Consider the following 7,342-nt stretch of genomic DNA (forward strand, 5'->3'; position numbering starts at 1 on the left):
TGCTCACACAATGTCTAAATCACATGACAGCTCATGTCACAGACATGTTTTGGATATAAGTGACACTCCCACCAACTTTCTGGGACCCCTGGTGTCCCTTCCCGTGGGACATCAACAACGTGGATACCTGAAAGAGGGACTGGGAATGAAGATGGGCAAGGGCATGAGAAATGGAGGCAAGACAGGAATTTGATCAAGCCTCATTTATTGAGCTGAGAGCAGAGGTTTAAGTAGCCAGCGAAGGGCGGGCACCATTATGTCACATGTAAAAATAAGGTACAACTGAGGTAGCCAATAGTCGTGTATCTCCAAATAGGGCAAACAGATAAGTATGCTAACGAAGCATTCCTGGTGCCTGGGGTGGGAGATGACATTAGTCATGTATTGACCAATAAACATAGCAGCTGCTAGTGAAAGAGCACCAATCCTAGCAAGGGTCAAGGCAGCCACCCTCTGGCGGGAAAGAAATAAAGGGCAGTAAAACCTCAGGGCAGTTTGTATGGCAGGAAACTGAGAGTAAATTCATGGCTTAATCCAGGGTAGGGAGACACACAGTTCCTTCACCCTGGTATGTCAATTGTGTTAGATACTTTCCAATCAGGTCTCACTCCTAGGAACCCCAGGTACATCAGAACCAGACGGTAACTTTCCTTCCAATTGTGGTTATATTTGAACTCATTGTAGCAGCTATTCACCTTGTTGAAGATCTTCCTCTTTTTCCCAGACCCCCTACTTGATTGGCCATTATGTCTTTCTCCAGCGACTGGTGGTCCCCCACTGACAGCATGTCCAAAGTGCTTGAAACAAGTCTCACCATCCTCTCTTCTATGGAGGATTTTAAGGCTTTACTTCTTCCAAGCCAGGCTTGTTTGTTCTTGGAGACCATGGCATAGTCAACATTCCTCACCAACACCAAACTCCAAAGGCACCCATCCTCCACTTTTCCTTATTTATTGTTCGAGTCTTCACACATACATATGAGGAGACTGAAAATACCCTGGTTTGGGTTAGACATACATTAATATGGCAGCTGACATTATGGTTTTGTTGTTGTTGTCTTTTGAGACTTTTAAGAAGCTTTTGGGGACCGACTTACTCAATGCAATGTCATTTGATTTCTTGATGGCTACTTTCATGAACATTGATTGTGAACCCAACTAAAATGAATTGCTTGACAAATTCAATCTTTTCTTCATTTATTCATGTTTTTATTGGTCTAATTGTGAGAATTTCTGTTTCCTTTGTGTTGAAATGTAATCCACGTTGAAGGCCGAGTGCGTTGATCTTCATCACTATGTGCTTCAAGGCTCATTAGCTTTTGGTGTGCAAGGTTGTGCTATCTGTGTGTTACAGGTCAGGCTCCTCCAATCCTCTCCATATAGTTCATCTTCTCAGAGTATATGCTCAGCATATGGATGGAAAATATGGTGGAAGGATACAGCCCTGATGAACACCTTTCATAATTTTAAAATCTTTTCATGTCCCCTTGTTCTGTGTGAACAACTGTCTCAGTGTATGTTCAGATTCCACATGGATATATTTAATTGTTCTGGAATCCCCAGTCTCTGCATTATTATCTATAGCTTATGACAATTCAAACAGTCCAGTGCCTTTACAGAGTGAAGAAAACTCAACTAAGCATCTTTTTGGTCTTCTATACTTTCAGCCCAGGTCCACCGATATCAGCCAGACTTCTGGGTTCACATCCTCTTCTGAATCGGCTTACATTTTCAGAAGCTCCCTGTAAATGTACTGATCTTCAACATTTTTAAAGTACTTTCACCCAAATTTTACATGCATATCATATCAATGATATTGTTTGATCGCTTTCACTCCCTGTTGGATCACCTCTTTTTAGTTTGAAATGGGCACAACTCTGGGCCTCTTTTGGTCAGTTGGCCAGAGAGCTGTGTTCCACATTCTCTTTCATGGAAGAATGAGCGCCTCCGGTGCTGCAGCTGTTTGCTGATACATTTCCGTTGGTATTCTGTCAGTTCCTGTAGCGGGGTGTTTTCCCGCACCTTAGCGTCAACCTGGACTTCCTTCAACACCATGAGGTCTTGATCTTTTTACACCTTGAAAGAGTTGAACATCAACCGATTCTCTTTGGTTCAATAACTGTGTATGCTTCCCATTTTATTGTGACTCTCCATGTGTTGCTCTCCATGTTTTGCCCATAGAATCCTACAATAGTACAACTCAAACTGTCAATTTATCCTTCATTTCCTTAGATTGAGGAATGATAAGGCTATTATGTATTCCTTTTTGTTTTCCTAACTGCAGGTCTTTGCAAATCTTATTATAATACATTCCTGTTTTTCTAATCGAGTTGCCTTTTGGGATGTTCTGTTTAGCTCTTTAACTTTATCATGCCTTCCAAGCACTTCCTCCTCTCTTCATCTAAGAGCAGTTTTCAGAGTATTTTTGGCATCCACTGGGCCTTTTCTTCCTTTTATGTCTTTCCTTTCTTCGTGTCTGATGTCCTTGGTGTCATCCCACAGCTCCTCTGGTTTTCTGTCATTTTCATTTAACGCATCAGATTAAATCTTGAGATTGCCTGTAAATTCAGGTAGGCTATATTCAGGGTCATATTATTTTGGCTCTTGTGAACATGTGTTAATTTTTTTCAAAATCAAGCTGAACTTGCTGGTCCATTCAACAGTGAGCAAATGTTGGTCCATTCCACAGCAGCACTGGCCCCTGATCTTATTTTGGCTGAAGAAATATAGCTTCTCCATTGATATTGTTCACAGACATCTTTGATTTTCTTCCTGTGTATGTCATCTGGGGAGGTCCATCTGTGCAATCACCATTTTTGCTGTTGAAAAAGGGAGTTGGCAATGAGGAAATTGTTCATCTTGAAAAGTTCTATTATGTGATATCCAGCTTCTTTTCTGTCATTAGCTTTTTCTACCTACCGATCCTTCATTTTTGTGTTCTATTTGTATGTTCAAATCAATCCATCAACATTGCATGTTTGATCAATCTCAAACTGCAGCATGTGGTAGAATTCATTTTCCTCATTGTTTTTAGTAATTGGTATGTGATTTAAATAAAAGCATTGTCTTATTAACTTTTCACTTATTGTTGGATACTTGCAGCTGTGTTTTTCCTTTTGAATCATGCTCTATCAGCAAATAAAGGCCCTGAAAACACTGCTCCATCCCTAAGATTAAGGCAGAAGTTCAAGTCCAGTAGTATTTTGAATGCGTTCCAACCTTAGGAGCTGATCCTCTGGCTTTGTCTCAAGCAACATTCCACTGCTAGTCATTAGTTTATACAGATGAACTCTTCAGAAAGTCCAACCCGTTCCATTTTCCCACTCTATTTCTCTGATCTTCCTGCTGCAGTCTTGGATGCATCAGTTTTGGCCATGAGCATGGGGGGAAACTGGACCTGGATCTCGGAGGTCACCTGGCTGAAATTCCTGGTGGACCCATACCTGGAATATTTTCTCTTTGGGCTCTTCTCCCTGTTCTATGTTTTAACACACTGGGAAACAGGGCTATTGTGGGGCTCATCTGCCTGGACTCCCGACTGCTCATCTCCGTGTACTTCTTCTCCCACCTAGCAGTGACTGACGTGCCCTATGCCTCCAACAATGTCTCCAAGATGCTGGCAAACCTTCTGGGTGAGAAAAAAACCAATCCCATTATCCCTTGTATAATGCAGGCATTTCCAAATCTGGCTTTTGCTCACACGGAGTGCTTGATTTTGGGGGTGATATCTTATGATTGGTACGTGGCCATCGGCCACCCCCTCCATGATGCAGTCATCATGAATTGCAAGGTCTAAAGCACACTGGCTACCAAAACGTGGAAATTTAATTTCCTCCTGTCCCTGCTCCACGTGGGTCTCCTCCCGAGTTTGCCCTTCGGTGGACCTCATGAGATCACCCATTTCTTCTGTGAAATCTTGTCTGTCCTCAAGCTGGCCTGTGCACATACTGAGCTCAACCAACTGGTCATCTTTGGAGCCTGTGTGTTTATCTTAGTGGGGCCACTTTGCCTGGTGCCGGTGTCTTACACCTGCATTCTCTTGGCCATCCTGAGGATCCAGTGTGGGATGGACACAGAAAGGCCTTCTCCACCTGCTCCTCCCACCTCTGTGTTGTCTGGCTCTTCTTCATGGCGCCCAAGTCCAGCCACCCTGAGGAGCAGCAGAAGGTCTTTTCCCTGCTCTACAGTCTGTTCAACCTGATGCTGAACCCCCTGATCTACAGCCTGAGGAACACAAAGGTGAAGGGCGACCTGCAGAGAGTGCTGTGCAAGAAGAAGTCAATGTAAAAGATATTAGGGTCCTTGGGTTTAGGTTTTGCTCCACAGGACATGATAGTTGCAACTGGTTACCATGTGCTGGAATAAATGCCACCTTAAATGCAATATTAATAACTCAAATGCTAAAACATGAACTATCGTGCTTCTAGAGAAAAAAAGAGGAGAAAACATTTATGATATTGAGGTTGGCATTTTTTCCTAGAGAAGGTGTAAAAAGCAACAACAAGTAAACATTTTGTGGTAAACTTAAGATTCTTTGGGCAACATCCTCTCTGTTGTAGCAAATATAGTAGGGCAACAGTAGCCACAGATCATGTGTACGTGGATGACTGTTTCTGTGTTCCAATAAATCTTTACTGATAAACAAAAAGCTCACCAGTGCTGACTCATGAGTAGTAATTTATTGATTATTTATTTGCATCTGAAAGCTTATCCACTTCCATTTGATGCCAACTTAGAGGCCAATCCTGAGTGGTTCTAGAGTGTACAACACATGACCAATAAACAGTAGAGAGTTGGAGGGCATTTGGGGCCACTTAAGTGTGAGCCCAGCCTTCCTTAAAAGCTTCTAGAATATGCCCTGTCTGAGCATTTGGAATACTCCATCATCATCATCATGAGCCCTGAGCAGTTCCCCTGCTGCTCACCACTCCTTCAAACCTGAGACCTGCAGTGAGAGCCACTGAGATTATGAATTGGAGCCTCAGCTGGAGACAATTGCAGAAAATCTCGTGACCCACTGTTTTCAGGAATACTGGATTAATAAGGTCCTTGGATTTTGCTTAATTTTGTTGCTGATTTATTTCAAGTTCTTTATCCCTTTATTCTGGTCTTTAATGATCTGTTTTGAGAGACACTTAACTCAACTGCTTGTGAAGGAAGTATAATTTCTGTATTCACCTGGTGGCAGCTACACCTTCAAGGCCTCAGTCTCACCGTCTGAATCTCAGGATCATTTGGAATTATGGTGACAGAGGAATCTTTACCGAGTATTAACCAGGATTTGTGTAGACAAATCACTGAGGAGACTCCTAAGGGGGAAGATGACTCTGAACTCACAGCAGCCATTGTCTTCCTCTCCATCGTCTCTGCACAATGGAAGTGTGTCTGGCTTTCTGCAGAATCATAATTTGTGTTATTGTTTCCTTCTTCCTTTCTGGGTCTTCTGACCCAATATTAAAGTTAGCATGCTTCTCTCTGTCTTTCATACTTTGCACAATACGTTCTTCTCCATTTGTACCACTTTCATTTTATAGAATATCCCACTGGTAAATCTTCCACAAGCTTTGTTATGGAATTTTCATTTTACATCTTTCAGAATTAGCACCTTTCCAGCTACCATGTTTCCCAAAACATACAATTTTTAAACCTATGAATAAAGAAACTTGGAACTGAAAAAATAATTTGAAATTATGAACTTTAAGTTCAGGCCCAGTAGTTACTCTTTAGACTGATAAACACAAGTTCATTAGTTCTAAACCTGAGTAGTTCTGCTCTGAGAAAGAAAGAGCTTTTGACTTCTATAAAGAATTACACTCTGGGAAACCCACAGGGGCAATTCTGCCCTGTGCTACAGGGTCACTATGAGTCAGAATTGACTATCAGTGAGATTCTGACCAGAAAAAAAAGCAAGAAAATCTCAAAAATAAATCAAACTTTTGTATTTGTTGTCATTAATGGCACTTGGATGTATTGGTAATAAATAATACTTCAGATTTGAAAATCAAATTCTAAAATACATTGCTAATTGCTATCCTACTTCTCTATTTCTTTTTTATTTTTGTATTCTTTTGCTTTTACTTTTAGTGTGTATGTCTATTTTCTTATGGCTCATACTTTGTTCTTAAAGTATTTTCAAACTGAACATGTAGTTTGACAAAGTTAACCTTCCTTTTACTCTATTGTGTTTCATGTTCATCATGCTTTTTCCCATAACTGATATTTGTCAAATTAAAAACATACTCAATTCTTTCATTCTTTTGCATTACTCAGACATTGCTACTTCAACTTTCGACCTCCAGATTTTTGACATTCTTTCACTGTATTTCCTGGCTTTTATTTGTCTTTCTGTTTTGAAAATGTTACTGTATGCTTTCAGGTAGTTTTTTTCCCCTTGAAACAAAAACATCTCACAATATTGGTCAGGTTTTTTTCAATCATTTTATTGGGGCATCATACAACTCTTATCACAATCCATCCCTCCATCCATTGTGTCAAGCACATTTGTGCATAGTTGGCATCCTCTTTCTACTTGAGCCATTGGTTTCAGCTCCTCATTTTCCCTCTCCTTCTCACTCACCCTCGCCCTTGAACCATTGATAATTTATAAATTATTATTATTTTGTCATATTTTATACCATCTGACATTTCCCTTCACCCACTTACTTCTCTGCTGTCCATGCTCCAGGGAGGAGGTTATATGTAGACACTTGTAATCGGTTCCCCCTTTCTCCATGACCTTCCCTCCACCCTCCTGGTATTACCACTCTCACCACTGGTCCTGAGGGAGTCATCTGTCCTGGATTCCCTGTGTTTCCAGTTCCCATCTGGACCAGTGTACATCCTCCAGTCCAGCTGGACTTGTAAGGTAGAATTGGGATCATGATAGTGGGGATAGGAAGTATTCAAGAACTAAAGGAATGTTGTATGTTCCATCATTGCTACACTGCACCCTGACTGGCTAATTCCTCCCCATGGTCCTTCTGCAGAGGGATGTCCAATTTCCCACAGATGGCCCCAGCGTCCCCACTCTGATCTCCCTCTCATGATCAATTCTATGATCTTTTTTGGGGGGATGTCTTTGATGCCTGATACCTGATTCTTTAATGATTTGTTACCTCACAGGTTTGTGTGCTTCTTCCATGTGTCTTTATTCTTGCTCAGTTAGAAGGACCCTGTTTATCTTCCAGCCTATAGAGCCCCAGATTCTGTATCTTTCGATAGTCGGGCACCCTCAGCTTTCTTCTCCACATTTTCTTGTGCACCCGTTGTCTTCAACAATCGTGCCGGAAAGATGAGGTTCTCAGACTGCCAAATTGTAAGAACAAAGTGTTCTTGTCTTGAGG

The 7,342-nt window shown here is 41.4% G+C and overlaps 1 pseudogene; it reads left to right on the forward strand.

Annotated features, from left to right (window-relative positions):
• Nucleotides 1-3,379: 3,379 nt before the first annotated feature.
• On the forward strand, nt 3,380-4,286 carry LOC142456636 (olfactory receptor 2A14-like; annotated as a pseudogene).
• Nucleotides 4,287-7,342: the final 3,056 nt, after the last annotated feature.

This window comes from Tenrec ecaudatus, chromosome 9 (assembly GCF_050624435.1).
Source record: "Tenrec ecaudatus isolate mTenEca1 chromosome 9, mTenEca1.hap1, whole genome shotgun sequence".
NCBI lineage: Eukaryota > Metazoa > Chordata > Mammalia > Afrosoricida > Tenrecidae > Tenrec > Tenrec ecaudatus.